The sequence below is a fragment of the Podarcis bocagei genome (assembly GCF_964188305.1).
Source record: "Podarcis bocagei genome assembly, chromosome: 14".
NCBI lineage: Eukaryota > Metazoa > Chordata > Lepidosauria > Squamata > Lacertidae > Podarcis > Podarcis bocagei.
The window spans coordinates 51763863-51776856 of NC_138139.1; the positions used below are offsets into that span (position 1 = coordinate 51763863).

General features: G+C 48.3%; 1 protein-coding gene across 3 annotated transcripts in view; it reads left to right on the plus strand.

The window, feature by feature from the left end:
* Positions 1–12994, plus strand: part of ELFN1 (extracellular leucine rich repeat and fibronectin type III domain containing 1) — a 262151-nt gene that overhangs the window by 6130 nt on the left and 243027 nt on the right. Inside the window, exon 1 of one of the 3 annotated variants that reach the window (XM_081169480.1) lies at positions 12628–12713. The exons of the other annotated variants lie outside the window; for them this stretch is intronic. The gene's annotated coding sequence lies outside the window, so the exon portion shown is untranslated. Of the gene's footprint in view, positions 1–12627; positions 12714–12994 lie in introns of those variants that run through there. 3 annotated transcript variants of the gene reach the window in all.

Consider the following 12994-nt stretch of genomic DNA (forward strand, 5'->3'; position numbering starts at 1 on the left):
ACCTCAAGGATAAGGCAGCTTCCTATGATCCTAATACAAAATAGATTCTTTTTTCCACGCTGTCATGACTGTTATGCTCCACAGGAGTCAAAAGCCCATATGAATCCATATTGCGGCCAAGCAAAATGTTACATAATAGTGTGCAAGCTTCTGAGTTCCCCAGCACTCTTCAGCAGACTAATTTTTTTTTAAGACAGAGGAAGAGAGCAATGGCTATTTAGCTAATAGTTTAGCTAATACCAACAGCCTTATTCCACCCCACCCCTCACTCATTTACTTTTAAAAAAAACATCTAGTGGCATGAGGAAGAGTTCTGAGCAACTTGAAAGCTGGCCTACTATTATAGGACATTATGCTTGGCCTAAGAAAGGTATCACCCTAATATGGACTTTGGGTCCATAGCGTACGGTAACAACTGTTCCTCTTTGTGTAACTGCGTGAAGTGCTCCTTCCTTCAGGGATCATCTTGTTTACATGAGCCAGATAAAGAAAGAGAGGGAGAGCATGGGCAGTCTGACTGGCAGGTTACTGATCTCTCTTTGGGAATGTCAGAAATCAGAATACCTTTTAGCAACATCTCACCCTGTTCCCGAAGGGCAAGAAGCGAGAGGGGTGAGCCTCTGGCAGCGAGTCTAGCAGAGGTACTAAAGTCTCCTTCAGCTTCTCCAGGTAATCTTGGTTCTTTAAAAGATGAGGGACAGGATCCCAGATCTGCCTAGCTGGATCCGTCTTCCACTTCTGAATGTTTGCTCCTGGTATTCTTGTCACCTGCTTTTCTGGAGACTACTTTCAATGCCACTGTCTGCCCACCCCAATGCCAGTCAGTTTCACAACAATGTGCCAGTTGCACTAGGAAGCCTTTCTATTCTTAGCTCTGGGGTCACTGTGGACCACAGTTATGCTGCCACACATTTCAGAGCCGGCTCTGCTATTGGACAAGGTGAGCACACAGTCTTTACACAGCAAGGCCTTGGATACAGCAACAATGAAGGGCAGCAAATGATTTAATTTATCCTGATAGCTTTCCCTGAATGAAGGGTTCATTTTATGTCTAAACCTGAATCCTTCCACGAGAATAACGACGCAAAGCTTAAATATTTGAGGGAGGCAGCCGTGATTTAGTCCACAGGTGCGTGTTACATCACTAGATCTCTCATGATTTAGGAGCTGGATACACTTGACGGCTGACAGTTCAATGTGTGAACTAACTCCACTGGAGAGGATTGAATTTAAAGCGATCTGGGGGCATATGAAAGTCTGGATGTAGTGCTTGTTTTATGACAGCTCACTCACGTATAAAGAAGAGTTTGGATTTGATATCCCGCCTTTCACTCCCTTTAAGGAAGTCATTGGGTGGAGATGCAGTCAGTGATGGACATGCACATGTGAATCATCTCTAGGACTGATTTGGACAGCACTCTGCAATCATTGTTCTGTGATCTCATTGCACCTCTGTATATTACTGAATTCCTGATTTTTATACCAGGGGTGGGAGCAATTTGAAAAAGGCCAAGTGAATTTGATTTTGTATCTCTGTGACTCCAACAACGTGTGAATGTCCTGTATACCTGAAGGAGCTTCTCCACCCCCATCGTTCAGCCCGGACACTGAGATCCAGCACTGAGGGCCTTCTGGTGGTTCCCTCATTGCGAGAAGTGAGGTTACAGGGAACCAGACAGAGGGCCTTCTCGGTAGTGGCGCCTGCCCTGTGGAATGCCCTCCCACCAGATGTCAAGGAAATAAGCAGCTATCTTCTCTTTAAAAGACATCTGAAGGCAGCCCTGTTTAGGGAAGTTTTTAATATTTAATGCTGTATTGTTTTTAACACTTGATTGGAAGCCGCCCAGAGTGGCTGGGGAAACTCAGCCAGATGGGCGGGGTATAAATAGTAAATTATTATTATTATTATTATTATTATTATTATTATTATTATTATTATTATTATTATTATTATTATTATTATTATGTGAGAAACAGCCATCATGGGTCAGGCAGAAGTTTCACATAACTTCTGCCCCCTTCTATGTGTTGCTGTGCTTTTCAAATGGAAGTCACTATGATGTTGTCTACCTCTGTGTTCATCAATCTTGGGCTCCCAAATATTGCTGGACCACAATTCCCATCATCCCTGATCTAAGATGAGTAGGGAAGATGTAGTCCAAGAACATCTGGGGAGGTTGAAGAAGACTATATAGACTATATGTTCAGGGCTGCTCTTTGCCTGTGTAAGTACTGCTGAGATTTTAATCAAGTTTGAAATGTGATGGTGAGCCAAGGCAGAATCCTTCACCCAGCTGGAGCTTCATGTTCTTCTGTTGTTATTTCTACAGCCAATTGCCTTCAGATATGGTTTGAAGGTGCATTGGGTAGCCACCTTGAGGAAGCTATGTAGATTTGAGGTCTGGACACTTCTTGGACAGGAGACCACATAGAAGATAGGATAGGAAGCTGCCTAATACCAAGTCATGGTCCATCTAGCTCAGGACTGCCTACACTAACTGGCAGCAGCTCTCCAGGATTTCAAGCAGGGAACATTCCCAGCCCTACCTGGATCTGCTACTGGGAACTGAACATGGGACCTTCTTCATGCAAAGCAGATGCTCTGCCACTGAGGTACAGATCTTCCCAAAACAGAATCCATCCAAACAAAGACTTGAACCACAATTTAAAAGTCTGATGCTCTTTCTATCAACTGAGCTATCAAGGCTTCCACTTGGGAATCCATGTATGTTACTTTGAGTTCCATGATGGAAGAAAGGTGGTATATAAATGTAATAAATAATAATAATAAATTATAAAATAATAATAATAAATTATAAAATAAATAATAATTAATTATAAAATATATTATTATTATTATTATTATTATTATTATTATTATTATTATTATTATTATTATTACCCCGCCCATCTGGCTGAGTTTCCCCAGCCACTCTGGGCGGCTCCCAATCAAGTGTTAAAAACAGTACAGCGTTAAGTATTCAAAACCTGACATCACATCGAACAGATCTTTTGGACTGCCACCTGTTCACACGTTCACCTGCAAGTCCCAACTGGTGCACACAGCTATGTGTGTGACCTGTCCAGAAACCCAGATTCTCTACTGGATTTAGGTCTCCCATATCCAAGTTCGCTTGTTTCCATTGGAGATGCCCAAGTTGCTGAGGACAAAAATAAGTATAGCTGACAGCGCCCCCCTGAGGACATCCCCTCCACATTCCCAAGCCCAAACCCAACCTTCTCCAAGCTGGTGCTCACCAGATGTTTCAGACTACAACTCTCATCACTGGTGACCATCTGCTGTGCTGGCTGGGGCTGTTGGGAGTTGGAGTCCAACAATATCTGGTGGTGGAAGAAAGTGTCCGACAGATCTCAGAAGAAGGAGTCATTCAGCACTCAAATCTTGGACAGCACCTGTAGACCTGCATTTCAGCAGGAATGGGGAACCTGTGGCCCTCCAGTTGGACTCCAAATCCCATCACCACTGACTATTGGTAGTGCTAGCCGGGGATGATGGGAGTTGTAGTCTAAGACATTTGGATGGCATCAGGTTGGGGAGGACTGCCTCAATCAATCTGTTTCCAACAGTGTGTGCAAGTGCTTTCTATTGAACCATGGAAGTTTTGCTATGAAGGAACTTCATTGGAGTAAATAGTAGGCATGGCACCCTCCTTCTGTTAATTCTCATGGAGGGGGGAATAACCTTTCAGTCTCCCTTCTGTGTTTTGAGACATTTGGGGTTACCTTCCCCTCTGTAGGCTCCAGCTTTCTATGGGTGCTTCTAGCACGGCCACTGAGAAATGCTTACCAACCACAACACCATCACCCACTCCCAAAGTAAATCTCTTTATTCATTTGGGAAGGGCTATAATTCAGTGATATTGGGAAGCGGGTGGCGCTGTGGGTTAAACCACAAAGCCTAGGACTTGCTGATCAGAAGGTTGGTGGTTCGAATCCCCGCAATGGGGTGAGCTCCCGTTGCTCAGACCCAGCTCCTGCCAACCTAGCAGTTTGAAAGCACGTCAAAGTGCAAGTAGATAAATAGGTACCACTCCAGCGGGAAGGTAAATGGTGTTTCCGTGCGCTGCTCTGGTTCACCAGAAGTGGCTTAGTCATGCTGGCCACATGACTGTACGCCAGCTCCCTCAGCCAATAAAGCGAGATGAGCGCCGCAACCCCAGAGTTGGTCACGACTGGACTTAATGGTCAGGGGTCCTTTACCTTTTTTTAATTCAATGATGGAGCATCTGCTTTGTGTGCAGAAGCCCCGGGTTCAATCCGTGTCATTTTCAGATAGGACTGAGAGAAAGACTCTTGCCCGAAACCCTTGAGAGAGGCTGCCAGTCAGTGTAGATAATACTGAGCAAGATACAGGAATGGGATGATGTAGAATGGTATAAGGTAGATTCCTATGTTCCATCTAAGCTCCTAATTTTTCTTTGGAGACTGGCAGTACCACCCTCCATACCACCTTCTGATCCAAAAGGTCCCTTGGACATTCAGGCATCATACTTGTTCACACACACATCCAATGAACATACAATTCTTGTTTGCTTTTTCGGATTGAGGAACCATTCAGGTAAGCTTGAGCACCTTTGACTGACCACCAGTTGGTAAAATCAGAAACATAGGATTGTCTCCTTAAGCATCCAGATATGGAAGTTCCAGATCCATACCTATGATACACAGTGACACAGGTGTAGGTGAGGAGGAGGTTTCCCCAAGTTGGTACCCTCCAGCTCCATCATCCCTGACCATTGGCCATGCTGGCTGGGTCTGATGTGATTTGGACTCCAGACCTTCTGCAAGGCACCAGCTTGCAAAAGTCTGGTGTTTGAGACCCAGGAGGTAGAGTCCTGTTGAGATCAACCAGCCATGCCTGCATTGGTATCTCAACATTGGTGACAACCAGCTGAATGTGTGAACGTGACACCCCTGAAGAGCATTTCCTTTGAGACTCACACCACACCACAACTGTGGCCTACAACTCCCATGATCCTTAGCTAACAGGACCAGTGGTCAGGGATTATGGGAATTGTAGCCCCAAACATCTGAAAATTCTCCTGCTGAAGGTTGTGGTGAGAACCACTGGCTTGAAGAGGGAGAGGGTTATTAAACAAACTTGAGGAGGAGGAGTGAGGTCTATAAGCATATACTCTACCAGAAGCATCTGACTGGCCATTATGAGAAGTAGGATCCTGGCAGGTCAGTGAGGCAGAAGTCTATGGACCCACTCAGAAGAATGGGTAAGAACAGGCATAGGAAACCTTCAGCCCTCCAGATGTTTTGGACTACAATTCCCATAATCCCTGACCACTGGTCCTGTTAGCTAGGGATCATGGGAGTTGTAGGCCAAAACATCTGGAGGACTGAAGGTTGCCTATGCCTGGGTAAGAACTTCCCACTCTAGGAAAAAAATCATAGAATTGTAGAATTGGAAGGCATCATCTAGTACAACACCCTGCAATACAGGAACCTCAGCTATAGCATCCATGACAGATAGCCACCCAACCTCTGCTTAGAAACCTATGCCCTTTTCAAATGTGTCTCCTTCTTTGGGGGGGAGTGTGCTATTGGGTTGTTGTTTTATTTTGATTATATATATTGTGGCTTTTATGTTGATCTTTTCTGTGAACCACCCTGAGACCTCCAGGTATAGGGCGGCATATAAATTCTAACAACAACAACAACAAATAATAGAAGCCTCCAATGAAGGAGGAACAGCCTGCTGGTGGCACAGTGGCCAACCAGAAACATGTTGGAAATTCGCAAGCAAGAGATTGCACAAGAGCAATCTCCCCTTTTGCAGCTTCCAGCAACTGATATTCATAAGCATTTACTGCAGGGGTCAGCAACCTTTTTCAGCCAAGGGATGGTCCACCACTCCTCAGACCTTGTGGGGGGCCGGACTATATTTTGAAGAAAAAAATGAACGAATTCCTATGCCCCACAAATAACCCAGAGATGCATTTTAAATAAAAGGACACATTCTACTCATGTAAAAACACGCTGATTCCTGGACCGTCCGCTGGCCGGATTGAGAAAACGATTGGGCCGCATACGGCCCCCGGGCCTTAGGTTGCCTACCCCTGATTTACTGCCTCTAACCAGGGAGGGAGAATCATAGAATCATAGAGTTGGAAGAGACCACAAGGGCCATCGAGTCCAACCCCCTGCCAAGCAGGAAACACCATCAGAGCACTCCTGACATATGGTTGTCAAGCCTCTGCTTAAAGACCTCCAAAGAAGGAGACAAAGCTACATCCTGGTTGGTACCCACTGATAGCCTTGTCCTCCATGAGTTTCTCCAATTCTCTTTGAAAGCCATCAAAGTTGGTGTTCAGCACTGCCTCCTGTGGGAGCTAGTTCCACAATTTAGCGTGGGGGAAATTATGTGATTTTAGATTGTTAGTTTCATAGTCTTACAGCTATCCATCTCCCAGCCTTCACCAAACCTGGTGTGCTCTAAATGTTTTGGACTACAACTCTCATCAGCCCTAACCAGGTGGCTGAGGCTTATGGGAGTTGTAGTCCAAAACATCTAGAGCACACTGGGATGGTGAAGACTATTCCAAATGGCAATGGGTATATTGTTATTACTACACATGTATCCCACTGAAATTTCCTCCAAGAAGGTGACCTACATGGCTCTTCCCCTCTCCATTGTATCTTCACAACAACCCTGTGAGGTAGGTTAGGCTGAGAGACAGCAGCTGGCCCAGCGAGCTCCATGGCCAAGTGGGGATTTGAACCCTGGTCTCCCAAGTCTTAAGGGACGTGGGTGGCACTGTGGGTTAAACCACAGAGCCTAGGGCTTGCCGATCAGAAGGTCGGCGGTTCGAATCCCCGCAACAGGGTGAGCTCCCGTTGCTCGGTCCCTGCTCCTGCCCAACCTAGCAGTTTGAAAGCACGTCAAAGTACAAGTAGATAAATAGGTACCACTCCGGCAGGAAGGTAAATGGCGTTTCCGTGCGCTGCTCTGGTTCGCCAGAAGCGGCTTAGTCATGCTGGCCACATGACCCGGAAGCTGTACGCTGGCTCCCTCGGTCAGTAAAGCGAGATGAGCGCCACAACCCCAGAGTCGGCCACGACTGGACCTAATGGACAGGGGTCCCTTTACCTTTACCTCCCAAGTCCTAGCCCAGCGCTCTAGCCACTACACTACGCTGTTGGCCTCACTTCTCAACCTGGCAAATCAGTTTTGAAGCAGTTGTGGGAGTTATTGTCTTGGTCATTTCGGTCCCAAATCTCTCCCCCCGCCAAAGGGTATCTCCTGACGAGACCACTGATCCCTGATCCGTTGGCTTGTCCACACAATACACTGGAGGCTGCAGCCTTCACGGGACGGGAGGCGAACGTGGGAACGCAGCAGCCCTTCCCCGCCTTTCGAGATCCCGAGGGCTCGCGTCCAAGGGGCGATCATTTCCTCCAAAGCTGAGCCATTCGACTGGGTTGGTTCCGCCGCCAAAAGCCTCCCCAGGCGCCGTCTGGGTCCCCGGCTCCCGCTGTCAAACAAACCCAGCGTGCGGCAGCTCCAGACGGCCACGACCTCGGGGCGAAATCCTCCCGCCTCGAGTCCTGACGATTTGGCCTTTCTTGTAGCGACAGGGGCCCCTCCTTCCACCGCGACCACATTGACGCCGAGGGCCGCGGGGCGCCTCCTTCCTCCCTATTCGCTCGACGCAGTTCGCTGCCCGCTTGCATCGCATGAAATATTTAAAAGTTTGCAGTGGTGAATAAAGAGATCATTAATATAAATTGAATCCAATGTTTCCAAGCAAAAGGGGAACGGAGTTGCCATCGCTGTATATAAATGACATCTATTCCAGGCACCCGAAAGAGCTGATGCCGGTACAGGCGCATTTTCAATTAAGTCGACGCATCCCCCAAATATCCTCTGAAAGGAAGGACAAACACGAGTCTCTTCCAGCTCTCTCTGGAGAGAGAGTGAGCTTGGGATCTTCCTTCTCGCATGCGGGGCGGAGGCTCTGCTCCTCGCCTACGGCCCTTCTCATTGATAAAACCGGTCTGTGACCCGACAATATGTTCAGCAGCAGACACGCGATGTACGGGCGAGCGCACTCGAACGTGTGAACCGACCCTACTGGAAAGCTCTAGGTGCGAGGAAAGGTTCAGCAGCAATGAGCCTTTCGCACATGTAGGGGCAGAGGGTTGTGTGTTGCATTCATCAAGTGATGGTCATACACGTGTGAACTTGCCCCATGTTAAAGGGGAAAGACTGGGCAGAAAGAAACAGAAACCGGATACAATGCGGGGGTGGGTAAGCAGGGAAGTACTCAGGTCGCAGTCTCTCTGTATGTGTCTGTGAATTTTGGGACTTATGCCGTGGGCCTGCTTTTGATCAAAGGCGAGTGTTCACACGTGCAAAACGTCACTCCATTCTTCAACACTTGAGGCTTGGCAGGAAGCAGAATGTGTGAAAAGAAAACACCATTGCGTTTCAGATAATCCTGTTATGAAAGCCTTATCAGTGATGGCTCCCATTCACACGTGCAATTGACGCTCTTGCCCAGTGATGGATATGTACGTGTGAACCAGGCCTTCTTTCCCAAGTTTGCAGTTTCAGGAAAAGAAACCTCGCAGACAGCAAACTGATTATCAAATCACTCCAGATCAATGACCTCCGGCTCTCCAATTAAAGGGAAGGCGATTCCTAAACGAGGAGACCTGTTGAAGACCATGGGATTACAATTGAGGTGGGAACTATCAGTGGTTTTCTTTGACCCGCCGAGAACACTTCCGACAAGAAAACGGGGCAAGCTCTTTGGGGTTGACTCTTCGTCTTCTTTCTTGCAAAGGCCTATTAGGCACCCGGGGGGCGGGGGGGGGGAAGGCAGCCGCGCTGGGAGAAACGCGAGATCCTTCAGTGAGGTGGAGAAAGAAAAATATTATGTTGTCAGGTTCGTTTGCCTTGAGACAGTTTTACAGCCTCTCTCGCCTTGCTGCTTCCCCAAAGTGGCGACTGTAGCCAAGAAACATCCCATAAAAACTCAACCAAAAAACCACGCTCCACAAATCCGAGAGTTTATGGGGCGTGAGACAGGAAACGACGCTATTCCAAGTCTGCCCAACCGGAAGAGATGGTCAGAGGACTAAGGGAGGAGAAAGGGAGGCAGCGAGGCTGAAACTTACAAGTTACCTGCTAATTTCAGAACACACAGCCTCCTCTTTTGGGAAGGAACCGTAGCCTAGTGGGAAAACACCTGCTTCGCATTCAGAAGGTTCCAGGTTCAATCCAGGGTCTAGATAGACCAATAGCCAATATAAGGCAGCTTCACATCTGTTCCCTATCGTCTCTCTCCGTTCCTCCACGTGTGGGATTTTAAAGGATTTCTGACGAGCTAGAAGCTCCTTTGGCTTCTTACTTCCGAGTAAACGCGCGTTAGGATCGGGCTGCGCACGGCCGTGGTCCTAAAACACACACACAGCCGAATCTCCAGGCATCCTTTGGAAGGGAAGTGGGGGAAACCCCGCTGAGTTGGATGTCTGGCTGCCCTGGGGGGGTCTCCGTGAACGCAGTGCTTGCCAGTTGCCTCGGAGTAAACGTACCTAGGATCCGAACCCGCATTCCAGGGTCCTGCTGCTACCTTAGACATCTAGGGCTTTCTGCTGATGGCTGCAGAAACCCACTGACCCACACCGTCACCTGTAGGGACCCTATGGGCACGTGTGGTGGCCCCATCTATGTCAAACCCAGTGGCGTAGCGTGGGTTGTCAGCACCCGGGGCAAGGCAAGTAATTTGCGCCCCCTAACCCTAACCCCCAGATGTTGCGCCCGGTGCGGCCGGCCCCCCCTGCACCCCCCACCCTACGCCACTGGTCAAACCCCACCTGGAGTACCGTGTCCAGAAGGGTATTTCTATCAAGATGATCAAGGGTCTGGAAACCAAGTCTTATGAGGAGCGGTTGAGGGAGTTGAGTGTGTCCAGCCTGCTGAGAGCTTATATGACGTTGTTGTTGTTGTTTAGTCGTTTAGTCGTGTCCGCCTCTTCGTGACCCCCTGGACCAGAGCACGCCAGACACTCCTGTCTTCCACTACCTCCCACAGTTTGGTCAAACTCATGCTGGTAGCTTCGAGAACACTGCCCAACTATCTCGTCCTCTGTCATCCCCTTCTCCTTGTGACCTCAATCTTTCCCAACATCAGGGTCTTTTCCAGGGACTCTCAAGAGTCCAGTCCATGGGACTCTCAAGAGTCTCCTCCAGCACCATGATTCAAAAGCATCCATTCTTCGGCGATCAGCCTTCTTTATGGTCCAGCTCTCACTTCCATACATCACTACTGGGAAAACCATAGCTTTAACTATACGGACCTTTGTTGGCAAGGTGATGTCTCCGCTTTTTAAGATGCTGTCTAGGTTTGTCATTGCTTATATGATAGCCATCTTCAAATATCTGAAAGGCTTTCAGACGAAGCAAGCTTGTTTTCTGCTTCTCCAGAGCCCAGGACCCGAACCAATGGATTCCAGTAGCAAGAAAGGAGATTCGTACTAAACATTAAGAACTTTCTGAGGGTGGTGGACTCTCCTTCGCTGAAGGTTTTTAAACAGAAGTTGAGTGACCATCTGTCAGAGATTCTTTTGCTGCGATGCCGGCATTGCCGGGGGTTGGATTAGATGCCCCTCCCAGCTCTACGATTTTATGACTCTAAGTTGCACCAGCAAAAATTTTACTCGCAAGTAAGCCACCACCCCCCTACGCTTTTCCTGGTCAACGGTCCTGGTTTACTGCCTGATGAGTAGGCATAGGGACAGAGTGCGATCCTATCCTACTCAGAAATGAAAACCCATCGAATTCGATTCCTCCCAGGATCTAGGCCCCCAGCGTTACTTCTGAGTAAACATGCCCAGGATTGAGCTGCGTGAAAAGCTGGAGGATGCTGTTGAAGACTCGCTTCATATGCATTAGTTCTCCCTGCGGTTGTTACAGCCTGGCAATCAGATTGGTTTTTTTAAAAAAACCACGCAGAAGGAAAGTATCCCGTCTTTTTCCCCACCCGTTCCCCTTCAATCAGGGATGGCTTTGGATTTCCATATGCCGTGTGGGGACTCCCGGTGTGTGAGGTCGCCTCTTTAAAACGGAGCAGCTTCCAGAGAAGGCCGAGCTCTGATTGCCGCAGGAAAAACCCGAACAGTCCCGTGACGCCTGGAGGAGGATATTTATGACGGCCTGGGCTGTCGCGGGCCAGAGTCCACTCCTTCAGATGCATAAGGAGGGATCGTAAATTGGCAGGCAGACAAGACTCCTGGGGTTGGAGATGAGATGCAAAAGGCAAAAGTGCAGCATTTGACAATTCGGTTAAAGCTAGAATGAAAAGGGAGCAGCTTCCAGGGCTCGGGGCTTGCCGGTGCGCATCTCAAGAACCACAGAGCTGCAGTGTTGGGAGGGACACCCCAGGATCATCTAGTCCAACCCGCTTAGCTTCTTGCCTCTGATTGCAATGCCAAGGGACCCAAAGGGCCGCCTAGCCAATGCAGGGATAGGGGAGAGCGGGGGATACGGTGGCGAACTGGAACCAGTGGCCACGTGTGAACAGAGTCTGGTCTAGGGTGCGTTCGGCGCAGGGAAGCTTAGCTTGCCCCTCACTTCACGCACTGAACGGACCGTGGTTACTTTGTTGATCTCTATCAGATAAAAACACCTTCCGGATTGAACAGGCCTCTTCTTCAGGCGGAGTTCTCTGTGCCTTTTCAAAGCTTGCAGCCTGCTGGCTAATATAAAACTCAAGATATCCGAGGTCATTTAGGCCTGCTCTCTGAAACAACAGCCGTCCCTTCTGTGGAACCAGGTTTGGCTTCCTCACATGCCCCTTATTTCAATGTACTGGTGCTGGTGTGAATTTGCAGTCTGAGGTGAGGGCGGGAGTTTTGCACCTTCGTCATCTCTCCTCCGTTTAGCTTGCTCCCCTTCCTTCCCACCCACTCCGAAATATGGCCTTGCATGCCTTGGAAGAAAGGCGGTATGGAAACGAAAGGAAATAAAACGAAATGAATGAATGAATGAATGAATTCATTTCATCTCGTTTCTATACCGCCTTTCTGCCCAGGCATCCAAGGCGGTTTAATTTTTTAAAAAGTGCCACGACAAATCGTATCTCATGTATAGCATGTTATTTAATAAGTATAAATAAGAATAATTCGGATGTAGGAGTTCTACGCTGCACGCACCCCCACCCCCAAACAAATCCGGATGTTCCCTGATCTTGATCTCTTACACACCTGGTGAGATGGTTGGCTTTGATCACCGCAAATGCTTCTTCCTTGCCCTTTTGTCCACGCCAGGATTTTATTACTGTCTCTCTCCCCTCCTCCTCCTCCTCTTCCTTAAAAAAAAATTAAAAATCTCCCTTTACTATCGCTGGACTCGAGGCAGCTTCTTTGTATGCCGGCTGAATTGGCCAGCTGCTTTGCCGAGAGAGCGAGAGAGGCGCTGAGATCGTGCTACGGATACAGAGCGCCGAGAATTAACGGGGGCCGGGGGGGGGGCGGAGAGCGATTTCTAGCTGGAGCTTTGAGGGGGCTGCAAAGCCAGACAGGTGAACCTGGAAAACCAACGCTTTCCCCCTCGACCTAAACGAGGGAGGGGGGCATGTTTCAGAGGAGGTGGGGGCGAAAAAAATATATTTGGGGGGGGGAGCCGGATCCAGTTTCCCCCCAGCTTCGCAGTCTCTTCTGATGAGCGTTTACACGGAAGTAAGTTCTACTGAATTCAACGGGGCTTACTTAGTGGCGGCACCAGTAAATAATAATAATAATAATAATAATAATAATAATAATAATAATAATAATAATAATAATGGAGGGCAAAGAAGGGAGAAAGTATATTTCTAGCTAGGCGAACTGTGCCTCATGTGTTAAGATCCCTGAAAGAAAATAACAGGATTTGTCTATGACAGGAGTTCAGCAATGGAGGGGGGGGAGTGAAGGAGCGAGCTCTTTGCTGTGGGGGCGCTTGGCCCCCCCGCCCGTTCTCC